This window comes from Hemiscyllium ocellatum, chromosome 1 (genome assembly GCF_020745735.1).
Source record: "Hemiscyllium ocellatum isolate sHemOce1 chromosome 1, sHemOce1.pat.X.cur, whole genome shotgun sequence".
NCBI classification, from domain to species: domain Eukaryota; kingdom Metazoa; phylum Chordata; class Chondrichthyes; order Orectolobiformes; family Hemiscylliidae; genus Hemiscyllium; species Hemiscyllium ocellatum.
Genome location: NC_083401.1, coordinates 53,488,278 through 53,514,027, shown reverse-complemented (window position 1 = coordinate 53,514,027; position 25,750 = coordinate 53,488,278). Strand labels below are relative to the sequence as shown.

At 41.1% G+C, this 25,750-nt stretch overlaps 1 long non-coding RNA gene across 1 annotated transcript in view; it reads right to left on the bottom strand.

Annotated features, from left to right (window-relative positions):
• The window catches only part of LOC132818380 (uncharacterized), a 126,265-nt gene that overhangs the window by 11,125 nt on the left and 89,390 nt on the right, over positions 1–25,750 (bottom strand). The window contains exon 2 of the long non-coding RNA XR_009644990.1: positions 13,577–13,719. This is a non-coding gene — a long non-coding RNA (uncharacterized LOC132818380). The remainder of the gene's footprint in view (positions 1–13,576; positions 13,720–25,750) is intronic.

Sequence of the window (25,750 nt, the reverse complement as noted above, 5' to 3'; positions counted from 1 at the left end):
GATTATCGGATCAGCTACATTCTCTTGAGCTGACCCGATGGCCTGAATGCTCTTACATCTTTTGATCTTACATGAAGAGACTGGAGGAACAAAAGAACAAAGAACAAAGAAAACTTACAGCCCAGGAACAGACTCTTCAGCCCTCTAAGCCTGAGCAAATCCAAATCTACTGTCTAAACCTCTTGCCCAATTCCTAAGCATCTGTCTCCCTCTGCTTTCTACCTACTCATGCATCTGTACAGATGTATCTGAAATGAATCTACCATGCCTGCCTCTACCACCTCTGCTGGCAACGTGTTCCAGGCACCCACCATCCTCTGCGTAAAGTATTTGCTGCATGTAACCCCCTTAACTTTTAACCTCGAAAGTTTGACCTCTCATTATTGAATCCCTCATCCTGGGAAAAAGCTTATCTCTATCTACCCCGTCAATACCCCTCATGATTTTGTAAACCTCAATCAGATTCCCCCCCCAATCTACTTTTTTCTAATGAAAACAAACCTAACCTACTCAACCTTTCTTCATAGCTAGCACCTTCCATACCAGGTAACATCCTCATAAACCTTCTCTACCCCCTCTCCAAAGCGTCCACATCCTTTTGGTAATGTGACAACCAGAACTGTACACAGTATTCTAAATACGGCCGAGCCAATGTCTTGTACAATTTCAACATGACCTGCCAGCTCTAATTATCAATACCCTGTCCGATGAAGGCAAGCATACTATATGACTTGTTGACCACTCTATCCACCTGTGCAGCAACCTCAGGGTACAATGGACCTGCACTCCCAGATCTCTCTGCCCATCAACTTTATCCAAGGCTCTTCCGTTCACTGTATAATTTGCTCTAGAATCAGTAATGTTCCCGCCACTGACGTCAGGCTCACTAGTCTGTAGTTACCTGGAATATCCCTTACTACCTGCCTTGTACAGGAGGAGTTGTAACAGAAGTTTAAAAATCTCACACGTTAATTTTAAAACCAATTTTGTACTGGTTTCCTTTTCTAAAGGGACAAAGTGTGGACACCTGAATAAATCTTCTGAGAGCATCAACCGCCCCACCCCCCACCCCCTCCTTTACACCTCATCTGGTCCAGGGCTCTTTGCAGTGCAATCGCTCTCCTCTTTGCCAGATATAGTGTCTAAGATCTATCCCTGACCTGTCTGAAATGAGCAAATAATGTGATTGGAAGTATCAACTTTCAAGTAACATAGAAAGAAAGCTGATAACATTTCCAGTTTGATTACATATAATATGAATCATTGAATCACTTTGCAAATCAGAAATAAGCATAGTCTGGACACCAGTGGGATTCATTCACTGGAGTTGTCTGTATTAATTGCAAGGGAATTAATAATCATGGAATCCTTTGCTTTTGCAGAACATTTTAAGCTCAATTTTATAAAATAAGATAAATACAGACAAATTCAACCTGGATCCAGAAATATGCTATAAAATAAATTATATAAATATTATTGTATAAAAAATTATATTTACAGGAATGAAATAAATTATATCATTACAGAAGTGAAAAAAATATGTCATTCAATAGTATAGAATATTCTGGTTTCTACGCCTTCACTATACCTCAACTTCCTCAAAGTTAGTTTCCAGTAAAATTTCATGGACCTTAATTTCAATGCGCTGCAGTGAGCATAATGTTGAGTCATGGGATATCAGGTAAAAAGGGCTGAAGAAGGGCTCATGTCCGAAATGTCGATTCTCCTGCTCCTTGGATGCTGCCTGACCTGCTGCGCTTTTCCAGCAACACATTTTCAGCTCATGGGATATCAGGCCAATGTAAGCCCCTGAAAGTGTTCATATGCCTTTATAAAATCTGTAAGGCAATGCTTTTAACATTTGTTTTCAGATAGACACTTAATAAGGGCAAGTTCACTTTCTGAAAAATATACTGAAAATCTTTCAACACTTATCCCACGAAACACATAGACATTTGCAACGTGAAGGAATCACTGAAGGGAACAAACATTTGCAGAAGTGTAGCAAAAGCTGGATGAAATGGCCCACCCATCCACCTCCTCTAACCTTATACACCAGGAACACTTCAGGTAAGCTTCTCTTCTTTTTTTTCACTTTCTGATAAAGGACTAGCAGGGATGGTAGTGCAGGGAAAAGAATGTTCCTCCTGCATAATGTTTGAGGTGAGGACTCCATTAGTATCCAATCCAAGTACATCTGCAAAGTGCACCCAACTCTTGCTCCTCCAAGATCGCCTTAGGGAACTTGAGCGGGAGTTGGATAAACTTCGGATCATTTGGCAGGCAGAGTCTGTGATAGATAAGAGTTACAGGGAAGTAGTTACTCCTAGGCATGAAGAAAGAAGGTAACTGTTAGAAGGGGGAGAAAACAGTCAGTGCAGGGACCCCCTGTGGTCATTCCCCTGAAAAAGAAGATTACTGATTTGGATACTGTTGGGAGGGATAACTTACCAGGAGCATACATTGGGGTGCAGGTATCTGGCACAGAGTCTGTCCCTGTTGCACAGAAGGGAAGTGGGTGAAAGAAAGAGGGTGTTAGTCATTGGGGACTCAATCGTTAGAGAGTCAGATAGGAGATTTGTTGGGAGCAAAAGAGACTCATGGTTGGGGTGTTGCCTCCCAGGTCCCATGATGTCGCAGATCGTGTCTTTGGGGTCCTGAAGGGAGAGGGTGACCAGCCCCAAGTCATGGTCCACATGGGTACCAACAACAGAGGTATAAAGAGGGATAGGGATGTAAGGCAGGATTCCAGGGAGCTGGATGGAAGCTGAAAGCTAGAACAAATAGGTACCTGGGACTTCGATGTTGTGGCCATTTCAGAGACATGGAGAGAGCAGGATCAGGAATGGGTGTTGCAGGTTCCAGGGTTTAAAGCTTTCATTAAGATCAGGGAAGGCAGCAAAAAAGGGGGAGGTGTGGCTTTTAGTCAAGGACAGTATAACGGTGGTTGAAAGAACTTTTGACGAGGACTCGTCTATTGAAGTGTGTGGGTTGAGGTTAAAAACAGAAGAGGCGAGGTCTCACTGCTGGGAGTTTTTTTATAGGCCCCCGCAAAGTTCCATGGATGTGGAGGAGAAGATTGGCAAAATGATTCTGGGTAGGAGTGAAAGGAACAGGGTGGTCACTATGGGGGACTTTAACTTCACCAAGATTGACTGGAAATACTATGACTCTAGCACATCAGATGGATCAGTTTTTGTCCAATGTGTACAGGAGGGTTTCCTGACATAGTATGTCAAAGGGTAGACAAGAGGGGAGGTCACACTGGATCTGGTGCTTGGTAATGAACCAGGCCAGGTGTTTGATTTAGTGGTAGCTGAGCACTTTGGAGAGAGTGACCATAATTCGGTTACATTTAGTTTAGTGATGGAAAGGGATAGGTACATGCCACAGGGCAAGAGTTATTGATGGGGCAAGGACAATTATAATGCAATTAGACAAGACTTAGGAGGCATAGAATAGGGTAGCAAAATGCAGGGGATGGGAACAATCAAAATGTGGAGCTGGTTTAAGGAATGGATATTTTGTGTCCTTGATAGATATGTCCCTGTCAGGCAGGGAGGAAGTGATAAGGTAAGGTGGTTTACTACAGAAATTGCACCTCTTGTTAAGCAGAAGAGGGAGGTCTATGTGATGTTGAGACAAGATGGTTCAGATGAGGCAATGGAGAGTTACAGGTTAGCCAGGAGTGATTGAAAAAGAAGTTAAGAAGAGCAAGGGGGGGGGGGGCATGAGCAGTCTTTAGCAGGTAGAATAAAGGAGCACCCTAAAACTTCCTATAGGTATCTGAAGAATAAAAGGATGACTGGGTAGGATTAGGGCCAGTCAAAGGCAGAAGTGGGAAGTTGTTTGTGGATCCTGTGGAGATCGGAGAGGTGCTAAACAAATATTTCTCATCTGTTTTCACTCAGGAAAAGGAGAATATTGTAGAGGAGAAGACTGAGATATAGGCTATTAGACTAGAAAGGAATGAGGTTAGTAAGGAGGAGGTGTTATCAATTCTAGAAGATGTGAAAGTAGATAAGTCCCCTGGACTGGATGAGATTTATCTGAGGATTCTCTGGAAAGCCAGAGAGGAGAAGGTGAAGCCTTTGGCCTTGATCTTTGAGTCATCATTGTTGATAGGTTTAGTGCCAGAGGATTAGAAGATTGCAAAAATGTTGTGCCCTTGTTCAAGAAGGGCAGTAGAGGTGACCCAGGTAATTATAGACCAGTGAGTCTTATGTCTATTGTAGGAAAAGATTTGGAACGGCTTATAAGAGATAGGATTTATAATCATCTAGTAAGTAACAATTTGATTGGAAATAGTCAATGGCTTCATCAAGGGCAGGTCATGTCTCACAAACCTCACTGAGTTTTTTGAGAAGGTGACCAACCATGTGGATGAGGGTAGGGCAGTTGACGTAGTGTACATGGACTTCAGTAAAGTCTTTGAAAAGATTCCACATGATAGCCAATTGGAGAAAATGCAGAGGCATGGATTGAGGGTGATTTAGCAGCTTGGATTAGAAACTGGCTTTCTGTAAGAAGGCAACGAGTAGTGGTTGATGGAAAATATTCAGTCTGGAGTCCGGTTATTAGTGGTGCACGCACAAGGATCTGTTTTGGGACCGCTGTTGTTCGTCATTTTCATAAACGGCTTTGGACGCAGGCATAGGCGGATGGGTTTGTAAATTTGAAAATGACACTAAACTCGGTGGAGTAGTGGACAGTGTGGAGGAATGTTGCAGGTTGCAGAGAGACTTGGCTAAACTGCAGAATTGGACTGAGGGGTGGCAAATGGAGTTCAATGCAGATAAATGTGAGTTGATTCACTTTGGGAAGAATAACAGGAAGGCAGAATATTGGGTCAATGTAAAGATTCTTGGTAGTGTGGATGATTCCTGAAAGTTGCCACCTAGGTTGAGAGTGCTGTTAAGAAGGCATGCAGTGTGTTAGGTTTTATTGGTAGAGGGATTGAGTTCTGGAGCCATGATTTCATGCTGCAACTGTACAAAACGCTCGTGCGACTGCACTTGAAATATTGTGTACATTCTGGTCGCCCATTACAGGAAGGATGAGGAAGCATTGGAAAAGGTGCAGAGGAGATTTACCAGGATGTTGCCTGGCCTAGACAGAAGGTCTTATGAGGAAAGGCTGAGGGACTTGGGTCTGTTGGCATTGGAGAGAAGAAGGCTAAGAGGGGATTTAATAGAGACATACAAGATGATCAGAGGATTAGACAGGGTGGATAGTGACAGTATTTTTCATAGGATGATGATGTTGGCTTGCACGAGGAGCATAGCTGCAAATCAAGGGTAATAGATTTAAGACAGATGTCAGAGGCAGGTTCTTTACTCAGAGAGTGGTAAGGGTGTGGAATGCCCTGCCTGCCAACGTAGTTAACTCTGCCATATTAGGAGCATTTAAACAGTCCTTAAATAAGCATATGGATGATGATGGGATAGTATAGCATGATGAACTTAGATTAGTTCACAGGTTGGCACAACATCGAGGGCTGAAGGGCCTGTCTGCACTGTATTGTTCTATGTTCCAGGGCCTGAAGTAGTTGACAATCTTTCCACAGATTCTGGATCAGTGGTGCTGGAAGAGCACAGCAGTTCAGACAGCATCCAACGAGCATTAAATCTTTCCACAGAATTGAGTGGCACGGACAATGGTGAGAAAGTTGGGAAAGTATGACAAGAATGGAAAAATCAAATGGAAAAAATAATTTCTGATTTCTCCTTTCAGGTTTAAATATACAATTCTAAATCTAGCTAATGAGTGGTAATGACTTTATTCTATGTATTTGCATCTTGTTATTAGGTAACTTTACCTCACTGCTATACAACAACCAATTCTCCCCAACATCCCTGAGAAACTAGAAGGTGCTAAATGCCAAAATGAAAGTTAGAATAATTACCTGACATTACCAGTTCGTTATATGCTTTTTGGGTTCCTCATCCAGCTGCACTGTCATCTCCATTCCCTTGCAAACTTCATGACACCATCGTCTTTGATACTTACTCCACACAAATGGACATTGCCAAGCCACTACATCATTATGACTACTTTGAGAATAAATCAGACACCACTTCAGGACTTCAAGACATTACTTTGGTATTCAGGGACACTTATGTCTTACATATAACAACCAAGTGCCTTAAGCTGCAGTGACAACACAAACCTCATGCATCGACATGAGAGATATTGAGTTATAGAGATATACAGCATGGAAACAGACCCTTCGGTCCAACCCATCCATGCCAACCCAGATATCCCAACCCAATCTAGTCCCACCTGCCAGCATCCAGCCCATTCCCTCCAAACCCTTCCTATTCATATACCCATCCAAATGCCTCTTAAATGTTGCAATTGGACCAGCCTCCACCACTTCCTCCAGCAGCTCATTCCATACACTCACTACCCTCTGTGTGAAAAAGTTGCCCTTGGGTCCCCTCTCACCTAAACCTATACTCTCTAGCTCTGGACTCCTCCAGCCCAGGGAAAAGACTCTGTCTGTTTATCGTATCCATGCCCTTCATAATTTTGTAAACCTCTATTAGGTCACCCCTCAGCCCATTGGCCCATCTGATCAAGATCCTGTTGTAATCCGAGGTAACCTTCTTCGCTCTCCACTACACCTCCAATTTTGGTGTCATCTGCAAACTTACTAACTATACCTTTTATGCTCACATCCAGCACTGATCCTTGTGGCATTCCACTGGTCACAGGCCTCCAGTCTGAAAAACAACCCTCCACCACCACCCTCTGTCTCTTACCTTTGATCCAGTTCTGTATCCAATGGCTAGTTCTTCCTGTATTCCGTGACACCTAACCTTGCTAACCAATCTCCCATGGGAAACCTTGTCGAACACTTACTGAAGTCAATATAGATCACATCTACCACTCTGCCCTCATCAATTCTCTTTGTTACTTCTTCAAAAAACTCAATCAAGTTTGTGAGACATGATTTCCCACACACAAAGCCATGTTGACTATCCCTAATCAGTCCTTGCCTTTCCAAATACATGTACATCCTGTCCCTCAGGATTCCCTCCAACAACTTGCCCACCACCAACATCAGGCTTACTGGTCTATAGTTTCCTAGTTTGTCCTTACTACCTTTCTTCAACAATGGCACCACGTTTGCCAACCTCCAGTCTTCCGGCACCTCACCTGTGACAATTGATGATACAAATATCTCAGCAAGAGGCCCAGCAATCACCTCTCTAGCTTCCCACAGAGTTCTAAGGTACATCTGATCAAGTCCTGGGGATTTAGCCACCTTTATGCACTTCAGAACATCCAGCACTTCCTCCTCTGTAATATGGACATTTTTAAAGGTGCCACCAATACTTGTTTAGTATCTCCCCTATTTTCTGCCACTCCACACAAAGGCCACCTTGCTGATCTTTGAGGGGTCCTATTCTCTCCCTAGTTACCCTTTTGTCCTTAATGTATTTGTAAAAACCCTTTGGATTCTCCTTAATTCTATTTGCCAAAGCTATCTCATGAACCCTTTTTGCCCTCCTGATTTCCCACTTACGTATACTCCTACTTCCTTTATACTCTTCTAAGGATTCACTCGATCTATCCTGTCTATACCTGCCATATGCTTCCTTCTTTTTCTTAACCAAATCCTCAATTTCTTTAGTCATCCAGCATTCCCTATAGCTACCAGCCTTCCCTTTCACCCTGACAGGAATATACTTTCTCTGGATTCTTGTTATCTCATTTCTGAAGGCTTCCCATTTTCCAGCTGTCCCTTTACCTGTGAACATCTACCTCCAATCAGCTTTTGAAAGTTCTTGCCTAATACCATTAAAATTGGCCTCTCTCCAATTTAGAACTTCAACTTTTAGATCTGGTCTATCCTTTTCCATCACTATTTTAAAATGAGTAGAATTACGGTTGCTGCCCCCAAAGTGCTCCCCCAATGACATCTCAGTCACCTGCCTTGCCTATTTCCCAAAAGTTGGTCAAGCTTTGCACTTTCTATAGTAGGTACATCCACATACTGAATATGAAAGTTTTCTTGTACACACTTAACAAATTCCTCTCCATCTAAACCCTTAACACTATGGCAGTTCCAGTCTATGTTTGGAAATCCTCTACCATAACCATCCTATTATTCTTACAAATGATTAGATTTGTGGAAACAGATCCTTCAGCCCAACAAGTCCACACCAACCCTCCAAAGAGGGACCCACCCAGACCCATTCCCCTCCAGGCAATTTAGCATGGCCAATTCACTTAACCTTCAAATTTCTGGACTGTGGGATGAAATCGGAGCACACCCATGCAGATAATGTGCAAACTCCACACAGGCAGTTGTCTGAGGCAGGAATTGAACCCGGGTCTCTGGCGCTGTGAGGCAGCAGTGCTAACTGCTGTGCCACCGTGCCACCCATACTAAAGGAGACAGCTGATATCTCCTTATAAATTTGTTTCTCGATTTCCCACTGACTATTAGGGGGTTTATAATACAATCCCAGTAAGATGATCATCCTTTTCTCAGTTCCACCCAAATAACTTCCCTGGATGTATTTCCAGCAATATCCTCCCTCAGTACAACTGTAATGCTATTCCTGATCAAAAATGCCACTCCCCCTATTCTTGCCTCCCTTTCTATCTTAAAGCTTTTGGTTTACATTCTTTGTCCTCACTCACTTTGCTCTTACTTGGGGCCTGCCAACCTCTGCACTTGCATCGCTTTTCAGTGCAGAGGAAGAGGCACACAGCTTGTCACATCCAGAACTCTTTATAGTCAAGGGATGGATATATTGCTGTGCAGCGCCTTACTACAGCATGTCCCAGCAGCTTAAGCAGTAAAGACACTTCACGTGAGTCAATGAAATATCCATGGGTGTGAGTGAAAGGAAACCAGACTATCATGAGGTTAAGACGGACTGCAGTCAGTGATGCCACCACAGTCAGTCAAAAGGCTTGACTTACCGGAGTCCAGGGATCAATATCCTTGCATTCTGCATGCTGGACCATAGTCATTCCATCACACTTTGGACTTACCCCTGCTAGATGGTGAACAGGTTATTTGTCACAGAATTCCCAGGCCCTGACCTGCTTTTGTAGCCACAGTATTTATATCGCTGGTCAAGTTCACATTTTCAAAAATATGCTGAATACCTATCAACACTTATCCTACTAAACACATAGAACTTATCAACTTGTTGGAATTATTGAAGATACCAAACATTTACAGAATAGTAGCAAAAGCTAGATGAAATGACCCCCATCCTGAAGTAGTTGACAATCTTCCTTTCTACTAATGATCAGTTTTGTGAATTTAAGGACAGATGTTAGCTCCAAAATAGGGTGATGGTCAGTTCTCTTACCTGCCTGCTGTACAGTTCTGGATGTCCACTGCACATGCAGTGATCTCTCACCAGTTTGACATCCGGGCAATTCTTGTAAAAGTGTGCCCACAAACTCTGAGGCCATTTGTAGCATCCCTAAAACAAACACTACTGATCACAGTTTCTCACCCATGCTTGTCGTTGTAAGCATTTAACCAAACATACAACTGTAGAGAGAAGCCAAAAAGTAATATTGTTTGAGTAAATTCCAGTAATTGGATGGCTACAATTTCTGAGCAGAGTCCACTGAGCAGATTAAAGTGATGATGAAGACAAAGTGTTGATTCAAGAATTCCTTTAAAATGGCAGTCACACAGAATTATGATTAGTTCCAACATCCTTCAGGTTGCATTTTTACTACCGCTTTCAGTGATTAATGGATATTTATTTAAACAAGAGCAGTGATGGTATAATTGGCTTCGATGAGCTACTGACCCCAGCAGTGCAAGAGATTTAATTAACATACACACACTATACAATCAATGAAGTACCCTGGGTTAATTATTGCCTGTCAATTCAGTTCCTTTTAATTTCCTTCACTCCTACCCCCACCCCTTCAAACCAATTCTCACCTTTGCTTACCCCCTCTCCTGAAGGTTCTGATTCATACCAGTCTTTGTTTCCAGTGGCAATACTATTTTACTTAAATAACCATTTTTCAAGTGCGAACACAGACACAACTCAGAACACACAAGAAGCTTTCCAGAGAATAACACTGTTTAGAAACTTTGTATGAGTTTCTTCCCTCCCCTAGCTGAAAGGATGTATGTAGTTTGGCACCTTTAACATAATAAAGCATGCTGAAATGTCCCATTTTTAAAATTCATTTGTAAGATGTGAGCGTCTCGGCTGGCCAGCATTCCTAGTTGCCCTTGAAAAGGTGGTGGTGTGCTGCCGTATTGAATCACTGCAGTCCACAATGCTGTTTGGAGGGCAATTTCACGATTTTGACCCAGCAACAGCAAATGATTGAGAATATATTTCCAAGTCAGGATGGTGAGTGGCTTGGGAGTGAACTTGAAGGTGTTGCCATATATCTGCTGCCCTTGTCCTTCTAGATGGAAGTGGTCATGGGGTTTGGAAAGGGCTGTATAAAGATCATTGGTGAATTTCTGCAGTGTATCTTGTAAATAGTACACACTGCTGCTACTGAGCATCTGTGGTGGAGGAAGTGGATGCTTGTGGTTAATCAAGCAGGCTGTTTTGTCCTGGATGGTGTCAAGCTTCTTGAGGGTTGGTGGAGCTGTACTCATTCAGGAAAATGGGGCGTATTGCACCACACTCCTGACTTGTGCCTTGTATATTGTATATAAGCTTAGGGAAGTCAGGAGGTAAGTTATTGACACAGTATTCCAAGCCTCTGACCTGCTCTTGTAACCACCTGTGTTTATGTGGTGAGTTCAGATGAGTTTCTGGTCAATGATAACACACAGGATGTTGATAGAGGGAGATTCAGTGAAAGTAACATCATTGAAGGCCAACTGGCAGTGGTTAGATTGTCTATTAATGGTGATGGTCATAGCCTGACATTTGTGTGGCACGAATGTTACTTACCATTTGAATTTGAATTAGTTTTATTTGAATTAGTTTTATTGTCACATGTACATATTCACCTAAGTACAGTGAAAAGTTTGCAAGCTGCCATTTACGGCGCCATCTTAGGTAAAGTGTACCTAGGCACAGGATCTTGGTACAAAACAGGAAAATAAAGAAAGTAAGTTAAGTTAAACATTACAGTCCTTCTTACTAAAATGTTGAAGAACAAAGAAACACAGTTAATAGTTCAACATTGCAATCCTTAAGCGCTGGGCTCACACTTCTCACAAGAGCTTGACCTCCCCTCCCACGGCCCGCCCTCAGGTTTGCCTACTCACACCCTCACCCCACCCCCGGCCCTCAGAGTTGCCTACTCCTGCCCCCACCCCCAACCTCATCCCTCAGAGCTGCCTACACCCGCCTCCACCCCCCACCCCCACAGCCAGCCCTCAGAGCTGTCTACTCCCACCCCTATCCCCACTACCTGCCCTCAAGGCTGTCTAGTCCCACCCCAACCCTCACTGCCCATCCTCAGGGCTGCCTACTCTCATTCCCACACCCACTACCGGCCCTCAGGGCTGCCTACTCCGGCCTCCACCACCGGTCAATCCTGGATATTGTCCAGATCTTATTGCACTTAGACATGGCCTGCTTCAGTATATGAGGAGTTGCAAAGGTACTGAACATTGTATAATCATCAGCAAACATCCCACTTCTGACTTTGCAATGGAGGGAAGGTCACTGATGAAGCAGCTGAAGATGGTTGGGCAAAGGACACTACGTTAAGGGGCTCCTGCAGAGATGTCCTAGAGCTGAGATTACTGGCCTCCAGCAACCACAACCATCTTCCTATGTGACAGATATGACGCCAACCACCAGAGATTGCTCCTTGATACCCATTGATTCCAGTTTTCCGAGGGCTCCTTAATGCTACACTCAGTTGACTGCAGCCTTCATGTCAAGGGTTGTCACTCTCACCACACCTCTGGAATTCAGCTTTTTTGTCCATCTTTGAACCAAGGCTGTAATGAAGTCAGGAGCTGAGTGGCTCTGATGGAACCCAAACTTGGTGTCATTGAGCAGGTTATTGCTAGGCAGATGCTGCGTGATAGCACTGTTGATGTCACCTTCCATCACTTTACTGATGATTGAGAGTAGACTGACAAGGCAATAATTGACTGGGTTGGATTTGTCCTGCTTTTTATGTAAATGGACATACCTGGGCAATTGTCCACACTGTTGGTTAGTTGCCAGTGTTGTACTGGAACAGCTTGGTTAGGGGAGCAGCAAGTTTGGGAGCACAAGTCTTCAGTACTACTGCCAGAATGTTGTTAGGGCCTGTAATCTTTGCACTACCCAGTGTCTCCAACTGTTTCTTGATATCATGTGGAGTGAATTGAATTGGCTGAACTCTGGTACCTGTAATTCCGGGGACCACTGGAGCATAATCAAACAAAACTTAAGACAGAGACAAAGGAGATATTAGGATAAGCTATTAGACGCTGAGTCAAAGTGGTGAGTCTTCAGGGTGTCTGTTTCTGTGCTATATGACTCTATAAATGCTCTAAAAGTGGACAGAATCAATAAGTTTAAGGAGGAAATTCCAGAGCTTTGGGTCTAAACAGGTGAAAGCACACAATTGGTGGTAGTTTGAAGGAATGGGCAATGCAAAAGAGGACAACAGTTTTCAAAGGGTTGTAGGGCTTAAAGTGTGTTATAGGAATTAGGAAGGATTGAGGCTACAATTGGAACACAAGGCTGTTCATTTCAAAACTGGGCATTGTAGAACGAGGAGCCTGCATAGATCAGCAAACTCAGGGATGATGAGTTAATAAGTTGAAATATAGTTTTGCAGATCATCATTGATGTTTAATAGGGCAATAGCAATGCATGGGACAGTTAGAAAAATCTACTACCTTTGGTATCTTATACGTTGCATCTTTTATTAAACCATATTACCAGCTTTAACACAAATGGTTTAAAACATGAAGTAGTGTGTTAAAAGATGTCACTCATTCGTGAAAATAAAAAAAGAAATCACACCTGCAATCATCAAGAAAAACAATTGTTGCCAAATCCCTAAAATGCCAAAAAGCAGCAATTGTGATTATTCAATCACCATCCCGTTCATGGAAGAACTATTGTCAGTGTACATTAACTCCTTTGACTCACTGCAGGCATCCCTACAGGACAAATGCTACTATACATCAAACACATTCACCCTCTTCTCTATGTTTCATAATTCTTTGTCTCATCAAGGAGTTCATTTAATTATTTCTCAAACCAATTAATCCTACTTACTTCATAGACCTGTGCGAGTAATGTAAATGACAACTGTGTTACGATACTTTTGAAAACATTCCATCTCACTTCCCTCGCTACTCCTAAACCTTTATTATTGTCCATTTCCTGGAAAGATTAACTCTCTGAGAAGTCTGAGCAGATTTATTGTCTTCTCTCTAATAAATATAGTTGTAATTTTTTTTTTGCAAAGCATTTTACCACTTAAAACATTTAATAAAGTTATTTAGATATCAAAATTAAATTTAAAAAATCAAAGTATATTTCATAATGATATAATTAACAATATTTTTCAACTGGTATGTAAACTGTCGGTGAAAGTTTCTCAAAAATGCATACTTTATAATACAAATATGCCTCTGGAAATCTGCTGTAATTACCCTTTAGGGAGATAGTCTAACTCAGCTCTAACAGCATTGTTGGCAGCCATCCAGGACACAGGTCAACGGTCTGAATTCCAGCCAATAAAATCTACACAGAGTTATCTTGCAGCATTGTGATGATAGAAGCTTGTGAACAGAGCCTGGAAAATAAACAGAGATATCACCATTCAATTCAACCTAACTCGATAGAGATATAAAATGATGGGCTGTCAGCAGAAGTAAAAGTACAGTACATTTTGAAACAGGGATACACAATAAATAAACCTGTAGCCCAAAGGTCACATTTATTGTAGTGGTATAATGGAACCCTTCATGCCTTTTGAATCCTGCAATTTTTCTCCTTTTAGCAGCATTGATGTAATGAGTATTCTGACATTTTATTGATCAGTAGTACAGCCTGATGCCTGCCTGAAATCCAGCCTTCAAATTATTTTTAAAAACCATGATTTAACACTTCTAACCTTTACAGTGTGAAGGATAATTTGTGGTTTAACCTTTTGAAAATGGCAGTTGGAAATGGATGAAATAAGTAAGGGTACATTTTTTTAAAATGATACTACAATTATGATCAGCCATTTGATTTTCCTTCACAATATTGTGCTCTAAAGCCATTGATAAAGAAATAAAATTTCAAAACCCAAATGATGAATTACAAAGGTTTAAGCAGAACAAAGTGATTATTAAGTATCTTCAATAAAGTTTTTTTATCCCACCATCCTGATTGCACAGTGCCAGATACCATTATTGATATGCTACATTGCCAAACAGCTCAGGTACAAGACAGCTTCAGTCCCTGGGCTGTGTGGAATTGTTTCACTCAAGCTGAAACATTTCAACACCTTGACAGCTAAAAAGGGATATAATATCCAAATTTAGGGAGAGAACAAATCAGCAAAAGTTTTAAATCCAAGTATTTATAAAATCAGTGCATATCCTCCATTGTTGGCTTGACAATCCCCCAGTCCTTAGTCACACCACTTTTTCTGACATAATTGTAGACCACTTCCTTTGATGTAACATATTTTAACTTATTTTGTTAAACATAGTTTATTTAACTTTCCCTTTGGGTATTTGTGCCTTAAAAGGAATGTTCCTCTGTTGTGGTCTATCATATTATGGTTACTATTTCCAAAAGACTCCTTTGTAACAAGTTTATTAATTAGGTCCTTTTCAATGCATAATGTTATAGCCAAAACAAAACGATCCTTATTTGGATCCACAATGTATGATTCAAGAAACCCGTTTCATAGATACTCCAGGAATTCATCCTTCAGAGCATGAACATTAGTTTAATTAGTCTGGTCTACATGTAAATTGAATAGGTTCATTACTACCAAAGAGAAAGTTGAAGTTAGAAGGGCAGAAAGAGAAGAGGGAGAGTTTCGCAACCTGTTTCCACACAGCTGAACTCCTAACTAATTCTGGACTGAACTGTTCAGCTAGAGAACTGACCACTCCCCTTTCATTATACAGGTCACTTCTAAAACATGACAACTTTGGCATGAAGTCTCATTTGTTGACATATAAACAAAAAGGTCTTTCAATTCATTTTTATCTCTCTACCAAACCAGTCTAATCGGAATCCGGAGCTGGTTTACGACCTCTCTGAAAAAAAAATCTAAGGACACAGTATCCTTGAGAAAAGGAACAGCTTTTAGAAAATAAGGACCAGCTTTGTGACAACAGGCTTGGAGCATGTGCAAAAAAGTGGCAGATGGACTACAGTGTCAGATTATGCACTTTGGTAGGAAGAATAGAGGCTTAGACTTTTCTAAATAGGGAAAGGCTTCAGAAATCTGAAGCACAAAAGGAGTCCTAGTTCAGGATTATTTTTTGGTTAACATACAGTTTCAGTTGGCAATTAGGAAGGCAAATGCAATATTAGCATTCTTTTCAAGGGGGTTAGAAATAAGAGAAAAGACGTACTGGTGAGGCAGTTTAAGGCTCTGTCAGACTGCATTTGGAATACTGTGAGTAGTTTTGGGACCCATATTGAAGGAAGATGTGCTGGCCTTGGAGGGGGCTCAGAGGAGCTTTACAAGAATGATTCTGGGAATGAAGAGCTTTATGTATGAGAAGCAGTTGATGACTCTGGGTCTGTACTTGATGAAATTTAGAAGGATGATGGTGGATCATATTGAAACTTACAGAATATTGAGAAGTTGGGATAGAGTGAATATGGAGAAGATATTTCTATGAATAGGAAAGACCCCAGAATGAAGGGCTGACCCTTTAGAACTGAAATGAGGAGGAATTTCTTCAGTCAGGGAGTTGTTATTTTGTGTAACTCATTACCACAGAAGGCGGTGGAGGTTGAGTCTTTGGCCAGTAATAGATTCAAGGGTTGTGGGGGGAAGGCAAGAGAATGGGGTTGAGAAACATACTAGACATGATTGAATGGGCTTTGATGGGTCAAATGGCCTAATTCTACTCTTATATCTTATGGTCTTACATCCATTTAACTATTTTCTTTAGAATGTTGGACACGCCTCTATCAAAAGATAATCATCAACTGAAATTCTGGCTACCCCTAGTACTCTTTGACACCCTTGGTAGTTAATAATCTATCTATCTCTGCTATAAGAACATTCAATGACACTGCCTCTACTGTTCTCTTGGAAGAGAGGTTCACAGATTCACAACCCTCTGAAAGGAAAATATTTCTCCATATCCCAGTTTTAAATGAGAGACCTCTTACTTTTAAACTGTGTTCTCGTCTTCCCACAAATGATGACATCTTTTGAAGATCCACTCTATCAAATCCCTTCATATGGGCTTTGTTCACAAAAACCAGTTGAATGAATCTTCCCTGAACTGCTTCTAATGCAGTAATATCCTTTAATGTCTTAAATAAGGAGGCTAACACTATGCACAGTTTAAATATATGGTCTCACCAACTCCCTCCAATTGTAGGAAACTATCTCTACTTTTATGAAAACTGAAAGAACTGCAGATACTGAAAATCAGAGATAAAAACTCTGACCTAACTGGTATGTCTAATGAGTTGCAGTTTAACAAATATTGAGTTCAAAGGACCATCGCCCATTTTAAAATGGATTTATTATCATATACTCCCTTAGACATCATTACAGTGGGGATAATGTTGCAAGTTTGGAGATATTCATTTGTGAAGCCTGGGTGGTAGTGCTTGGTGCCAAACCTGATGGCTCCATGCTGTCCCTCTTTCTTATGGAAAATAAACTTCCTGTTTTACTGTGTGATTGTTCTTATTCCCTCAGCATCTCCCTAATATTGTCAAAAGATCTAATGGAGGCAGTCCAGAGAAGGTTCACTAGGTTGATTCTGGGTATGTATGGATATTCTTATGAGGTATGATTGAGCAGATTGGGTTTGTACACATTGGAGTTTGAAAGAATGAGAGGATATCTTATTGAAACATAGAAGAGTTATGGGGCACTTGACAGGGTAGATGTGGTAAGGTTGTTTCCCCTTTGAGAAGGTGGCATAATTCAGAAAAATGGGGTTGCATATTTAAGACAGATACCAGGTGGAATTTCTTCTATCAGAGGGCAGTAAATCTGTGGAATTCTTTACAGCAGAGTGCCAACGAAGCTGAATCATTCAGTATATTCAAGGTTGAGATCAACAGATTTTTTAATCAATAACAGAATCAAGAGTTATGGGGATAAGATAAGAAAGTAGACTTGAGGATTATCAGAGATCCATGATCTGACTGAAATCTGAATTGACACAATGGGTCAAATCGCCTACTTCTGCGTTTACATCGTATAGTCGCATGGTCATTGACTTGATCTGTTAACTTCAAAAGACATCCATGCGTTCTTTAAACTTGTCTTGAGTTTGCTTACCAAAAAGACATGAGATTCTGCATGTCCAGGATGAATAGCATTAACCATGCAAGTACCATTCACATAATTTATCTATTGTAGTCTGAATCTTATTGATTTGGTCTAAATTATTAACCCTCTGCTCATTTATTTCATTATCCATGAATTAAGAATGGTTTAAATTGAACCTTCGCTATATTATTGACAAAATTGATGAACAACAATAGTTTAAGTGCAGAGATCTATGAAACTCATCCACAATTCTGAAACTATATTTAATTTTAAATCTGCACTGTTCGGAGCTGTGTTACTTCATAATTAGCAATCACCCTTTTTATACAAAAACAACGTTATCATTTCAATTCACAGACTGATGTGTGAAATCTCAACACCATACATTTGAAGAAGGAATCAAAAATATGAGCAAATTCAACATTAAAAATTATGGTAAAGTGACGTGACTAGCAATATAATTGGATCCGAGCTGATTTATTCAATCACTGATAAACATCCACGGATATATATCCTATTAAAAAGACAGGTGGACAGAGGGAGTAGGATTGCCTTATTAGTAAGAAATGAAATTAAATCGATAGCACAAAATGACATAGGGTCAGATGATGGGGAATCTGTGTGCGTTGAGTTGAGGAACCGCAAAGGTAAAAGAAAACCTTAATGGGAGTTATGTACAGGCCTCCAAACAGTAGTTAGGATGTGGGGCGCAAGGTACACCAGGAGAAACAAAAGTGTGTGAAAAAGGCAAGGTTATAATGATCATGGATGCTTCAATATGTAGGTGGACTGGGAAAATCAGGTTGGCAGTGAATAGCAAGAAAAGGAATTGATGGAATGTCCACGAAATGGCTTTTTGGAGCTGCTTGTGTTGGAGGCCATTGGGGAGAATGCAGTTCTGGATTTAGTGGTGTGCAATGAGGCAGATGTGATAAGGGAGCTTAAGGTGAAGGAACCTTTAGGTGCAGTGACCATAATGTTAGAGAATTTACTCTGCAATTTGAGAGGGAGAAGCTGGAATCAGATGTAACAGTATGATAGTTGAATAAAGGCAACAGCCAAGGCCTGAGGGAGGAGTTGACCAGAATTGACTGGGAGAGGAGCCTAGCAGGAAGGACGGGTGGAACAGTAATGGCAAGGATTTCTGGAAGTAACTCGGGAGACACAGCAAAAATTCACCCCCAGGAAAAAGAAGCATACTAAAGGGAGATGAGGCAACCGTGGCCGACAAGTGAAATCAGGGACAGCTTAAAAGCAAAAGAGAAAGCATATAATGTGGCAAAGGGCAATGGGAAGCAAGAAGATTAGGAAGCTTGCAAAGACCAACAGAAGGCAACTAAAAAAAGGAAAAAAGAGGGAGAAAATTAAATATGTGGGGAAGCTAGCCAGTAATATAAAACAAAATTGCAAGGATTTCTTTAGATATGTAGAGGGCAAAAGAGAGGCAAAAGTGGAGATTGGACCGTTGGAAAATGACAATGAAGAAATAGTAATGGGGAACAAAGGAATAGCGGAAGAACTGAACTTTGTGTTAGTCTTCATGGTGGAAGACACAGGTAACATTCCAAAACTTCATGAGGGTCAGGGGGTAGATGTGACTATGACGGCCATCACCAAGGGGTAGGTGTCAGAAAAACTGAAAGGTCTGAAGGCGGATAAATCATTTGGACTGGAGTTCTGAAAGAGATAGCTGAAGCGATAGTGGAGGCTTTGTAGTGATCTTTCAGGTATCACTGGATTCATGCAGGGTCCCAAAAGACTGGAAAAAGCCACTAATGTAACTCCCCTGTTTCAGAAGGGAGTAAGGCAAAAGGCAGGAAATTACCAGCCGATTAACCTGATCTCGGTCGTTGATGAAATTTTTGAGTCCATTATGAAGGATGAGATTTCTGAATACTTGGAAGTACATAGTAAAATAGAGCAAACGTCAGCATAGTTTCATCAAGGGGAGGTCATGCCTGACAAATCTGTTAGGATTTTTTGAGTAAGTAATGAGTGGTTTAAACTAAGAAGAACCAATGGATATTATCTACTTGAACCTCCAGAAGACCTTTGACAAGGTGACGGACAGGGAGGCTGCTGAGTAAGATAAGGGCCCATCATAGTAGAAGCAAGGTATTAGCATGGTTAGATGAGTGGCTCTCTAATCAGAGGCACAGACAGACAGCTGGCAGCGAACAATCAGAATGGTGTGTTGCCTCCCTGGTGGCAAGATCAAGGATATTTCAGAGAGGGTGCAGATTGTTCTCAAGGGGAGACAGACCAGCAGGAGGTGACTGTACACATTGGAACTAATTACATAGGGAGAGATAAGGATAATATACTGGCAGGGAGATTTGCTAGGGCTGCTTGGGAGGATTTAAACTGGTACGGTTAGGGTGAAATGGGACTCAGGGAGATAGTGAGGAAAGAGATCAGTCTGAGACTGGTACAGTTGAGAAAAGAAGTGAGTCAAGCAATCAGGGCAGGCAGGAACTAAGCAGACAACAATGTAGGACTGATAAGTTAAACTGCATTTATTTCCTTGCAAGAGGCGTAACAGGGAAAGCAGGTAGAACATGAGGACTGCAAATACTGGAGCTCAGAGTCGAGAGTGTGGTGTTGGAAAAGCACAGCAGGCCAGGCAGCATCGAAAAGCAGGAGAATCAACTTTTCATGTATAAGCCCTTCATCTTGATGGAGGGCTTATGCCTGAAAGGTCAAGTCTCCTGCTCCTCTGATGCTGCCTGACCTGCTGTGCTTTTCCAGCACCCTACTCTTAACAGGGAAGGCAGATGAACTCAGGGTATGGTTAGGAACATGAGACTGGGATGTCATGGCAATTGCAGAGACATGATTCAGGGATGGACAGGACTGGCAGTTTAATGTTCTAGGATACAAATGCTACAGAAAGAATAGAAAGCAAAGTCAGAGAGGAGATGGAGTGGCTTTTTAGATGAAAGGATAACATTATGGCAGTACTTAGGGAGAATATTCCTGAGAATACATTATTTGGTAAGTTATTTGGGTGTTACTGCGAAATAAAAAAGGGATGATCACCTTATTGGGATAGTATTATCGACCCCCCCCCCCCGCAACAGTCAGTAGAAATTGAGAAACAAGTTTGTGTTGCAATGTCAGTTACCTGGAAGAATAATAGAGTGGTTATGGCAGGGGATTTTAACTTTCCAAACATAGACTGGCACTGCCATAGTGTTATGGGCTTAGATAGAGAGGAATTTGTTAAGAAAACTTTCTGATTCAGTATGTGGATGTACCTACCAGAGAAGGTAAAAAACTTGACCTACTCTTGGGAAATAAGGCAGAGCAGGAGACTGAGGTGTCAATGGGGTTGCACTTTGGTATGCTTTCCTTTACTGCTCAGAGTATTGAGTACAAGAGTTGTGAGGTCATGTTGCGGCTCTACTGGACATTGGTTAGGCCACTGTTGGAATATTGCATGCAATTCTGGTCTCCTTCCTATCGGAAGGATGTTGTAAAACTTGAAAGGGTTCAGAAAAGATTTACAACGATATTGTCAGGGTTGGAGGATTTGAGCTATAGGGTGAGGTGAAGTAAGCTGGGACTATTTTCCCTGCATCACCGGATGCTGAAGGGTGATCTTATAAAGGTTTATAAAGTCATGAGAGGCATGGATAGAAGAAATAGACAAAGCCTCTTCCCTGGAGTGGAGGAGTCCAGAACTATAGGGCATAGGTTTAGGGTGAGAGGGGAAAGATATAAAAGAGACCGAAGGGACAAGTTTTTCACACAGAGGGTGGTATGTGTATGGAATGAGCTGCCAGAGGAAGTTGTGGAGGCTGCTACAATTGCAACATTTAAAAGGCATCTGGATGGGTATATGGATAGGAAGGGTTTAGAGGGATGTGGGCTGGGAGCTGACTGGTGGGACAAGATTGGGTTGGGATATCTGATCGGCATGAACGAGTTGGACTGAGGTCTGTTTCCAAGCTTATATTTCTATGATTCTATGACTTTATGACTTTCGGGCCAGCGACCATAATATTATTAATTGTAAAGTACAGATGGAAAAGAATAGACCGGATCTAAAAGTTTAAGTTCTAAATTTGAGGAAGGCTAATTTTGAGCAAGAACTTTCAAAAATTTATTTAGGGCAAATGTACACAAGGAAAGGGACAGCTGGCAAATGGAAAACCTTCAAAAATGAGATAACAAGATTCCAGAGACAGTATATTCCTGTCAGGGTGAAAGGAAAGGCTGGTAGATTTAGGGGATGATGGATAACTGGAGAAATTAAGGGTTAGGTTAAGAGAAAGAAGGAAGCATGTGTCAAGTATAGACAGCAGAGATCAAGTGAATCCTTAGAAGAGCATAAAGGCAGTAGGAGTATAGTGAAGAGGGAAAAAGGAGAGCAAAAAGTGGACATGAGATAGCTTTAGCAAATAGGTTTAAGGAAAATCCCAAAGGGATTCTACAAATAGTATTTTGCATCAGTATTTACTGTGGGAAAGGACATGGAAGATATAGGATGTAGGGTCATAGATAGTGACATCTTGAAAAATGCCCATACTACAGAGGAGAATGTGCTAGATATCTTGAAATGCATAAAGGTGGATAAGTCCTCAGGACCTGGTCAGGTATACCCTAGAACTCTGTGGGAGGCTGGGGAAGTGATTACTGGGCATCTTATTAAAATATTTGTATCATCGATAATCACAGGTGAGGTGTCAGAAGACTTGAGATTGGCTAATGTGGTTCCACTGTTTAAGGATAAGCCAGGGAACTATAGACCAGTGAGCCTGAAGTTGGTGGTGGGCAAGTTGTGGAGGGAATCCTGAGGGACAGGATGTACATATATTGGAAAGGTAAGGATTAATTAGGGATAGTCAACATGGCTTTGTGTGTGGGAAAACATGTCTCACAAACTTGATTGAATTTTTTGAAGAAGTAACAAAGAGTATCGATGAGGGCAGAGTGGTAGATATGATCTATATGGACTTCAGGAAGGCGTTCAACAAGGTTCCCCATGGGAGACTGGTGAGCAAAGTTAGATCTGATGGAATACAAGGAGAACTAGCCATTTGGATACAGAACTGGCTCAGAGGGTTGTGGTGGAGGGTTGTTTTTCAGACTGGAGGCCTGAGACCAGTGGAGTGTCACAAGGATCAGTCCTGGGTCCACTTCTTTTCGTCATTTATTTAAATGATTTGGATGTGAGCATAAGACATATAGTTAATAAGTTTGCAGATGATACCAAAATTGGAGGTGTAGTAGGCAGCGAAGAAGATTACCTCAGATTACAATGGGACTTTGATCAGATGGGCCAAAGGCTGGGAAATGGCAGATGGAGTTTAATTCAGATAAGTGCGAGGTTCTACATTTTGGGAAACCAAATCTTAGCAGGACTGATACACTTAATGGTAAGGTCCTAGGGAGTGTTGCTCAACAAAGAGACCTTGGAGTATAGGTTCATTGCTCCTTGAAAGTAGAGCTGTAGATAGATAGGATAATGAAGAAGGCATTTGGTATGCTTTCCTTTATTGGTCGAAATATTGGGTACAGGAGTTGGGAGGTCATGTTGTGGCTGTATAGGACATTGGCTAGGCCACTGTTGGAATATTGCATGCAATTCTGGTCTCCTTCCTATCAGAAAGATGTTGTGAAACTTGAAAGGGTTCAGAAAAGATTTACAAGGATGTTGCCAGGGTTGGAGGATTTGAGCTATAGGGAGAGGCTGAACAGGCTGGGGCTGTTTTCCCTGGAGCGTTGGAGACTAAGGGATGACTTCATAGAGGTTTACAAAATCATGAGGGGTATGGATAGGATAAATAGACAAAGTCTTTTCCCTCGGATGGGTGAGTCCAGAACTAGAGGGCATAGTTTTAAGTTGAGAGGGGAAAATTATAAATGATACCTGAGGGGCAACTCTTTCACGCAGAAGGTGGTACGTGTAAGGAATGAGCTGCCAGAAGAAGTGGTGGAGACTTATACAATTGCAATATTTAAAAGGCGTTTGCATGAATATAGGAATAGGTAGGGTTTGAAGGGATATGGGCTGGGTGATGGCAGGTGGGACTAAGATTGACTATGACTCTATGATCTAAAAACATTAAGGACAAAAGGATAACTAGGGAGAGAATAGGGCCACTCAAAGATCAGTAAGGCAGCCTATGTGTGGAATCGTAGGAGACAGGGGAGATACCAAATGAGTACTTTGCATTAGTGTTTACTGTGGAGAAGGCAATAGAAGATATAGACTGTGGGGAAATAAACAGTGGCATTTTGGAAAATGTCCATATTACAGAGGAAGAGGTGCTGGATGTTTTAAAATGCATTAAGGTGAATAGATCCCCAGAATCAGAAAAGATTTACAAGGAAGTTACCAAGGTTGCAGGATTTGAGGTATAGGGAGAGGGCACTTTTTTCCCTGGAGCGTCGGAGGCTGAGGGGTGACCTTATAGAGGTTTACAAAGTTATGAGGGGCATGGATAGGATAAATAGACAAGGTCTTTTCTTTGGGTTGGGGAGTACAGAACTAGAGGGCATAGGTTTAGGGTGAGAGGGGAAAAAATATAAAAGAGATGTAAGGGGCAACTTAAGGGGAAATAGTGGAGACCAGTACGATTGCAACATTTAAGAGGCTTCTAGGTGGTAAATGAATAGGAAGGGTTTTAAAGGACGTGGACCGGGTGCTGACAGATGGGACTAGATTGGGTTGGGATATCTGGTCGGCATGGACAAGTTGGACCAAAGGGTCTGTTTCCGTGCTGTTCACCTCTTTGACTCTATGATTCTATAAATGACACTTCAATTAAAAATGGAAATTTTACATGAAATAATTGATACAGAAATGCATGTTATGCAACTGAAATCATTTGTATATTTCCCTGCAAGAATGTGTCAAAACTCAACTGATTTGGCCTTTGAACTGTATTCAACAGCAGATCGATATTCCGTCTCAGATCCCCAGATATGCCTTGTTGAAACAACTTGTGTCTACCAACACTCTTTTATTTGGGGCATGTCAGACTAGATAAAATAGCTTTCCAGTTTCTATCATACAATCATCAAAACCCAGTTTATGAATTGGTCCTATGTAACAAACTCTCACATCTTTTATGTGCCTGAGATACTTATGCCACTGTTTAACCAGAGCATTACTTATGCTATGAATTTTTCACACGACCATATGTCACTTCTCGAAGAGCTTCTGGAATTATATTTTTCTTACTGCCAAACAGGAAGCCACCTTTTTTTTTGTTGATAGCTGGAATTTCTTCACATGAATTTTGTGCTCACCTTTCTGTCTCTTTCTGCTAGTTACTATCATCCACCAGCTCTCCATTTTCCTGAACATATGACTTCCTGTTGTTACTGCTGGGTATCCCTTTACAATTGGTGCCACCTCCCAGCTGCCCTTTTCAAACCGTTATCAATTCCACTGGCATTTTAAAAAATTAATAAATTTTCCTTACAGTACTCTTTGAGATTGCATGTTATCACAGAATCAAAACCATGCTTTCTTCCTGTAATGTAAAAACACCGTTAGTATAGTTGGTAATGCTTTTGGTGGCAAGATATAATCTTACTTAGATCTCCTTTAAATGATTTACTGAAGCAACAATGTCATTATTCCTACTTTTACCCACCTAAAGGTTTTAATATTGTCAAGTGATGCATTCATTTCAACTGCAATTTAATGAATAATATAAATGGCATAAAGTCTGTTGGAGTTCTTATTTCTTTACAGCTCCAATTTGCCTTATTGATAATATAAATTCCCACATTAAATCACACAACATTTAGAGAACAAATAAGACTATCTGAATTCTGGATCTGGTAAGTCAGATATCTTTAAAAAACATTCAGATGATGTGGGATTTGTTAACTAGGCCAGCAGTTATTGACCATCCTCAATCGTGCTTGATGTAGTTGTGTTGGCACAACTCACTAAAATTCAAAATGTTGTTTATTATTGGTGCAAACACCAAATTTCAATGACAAACTGCCCACTTCTCAGGCTCATTCATATTGTCAATCACCTCAAAGAATACTTTAAGGAAATCTTGTAATGGATGTCTAAACCTCCAAAATGGCAGGCAATGAATGTGCTTTGTGCACTCATCATATTGGTTAACACAGGATGTCCAAAATCCATTCTGTAACATAGCAGGAAGTCCCTTTATATATACAAATACAACCACTAACAGTTCCTTGGTGACACTTTAATAAAATAGGGTTGTTCCAAATACAGCTGATTTTGGGCTTAAATTCAAATATTCTACGTTGATCATATTTGAAATTAACAGTTGTACTAACTTACAAATATCCTTTAATCAAATGATTGATTTGCATGTAACTACTAACTATCTGTGACTTACTAGTAATC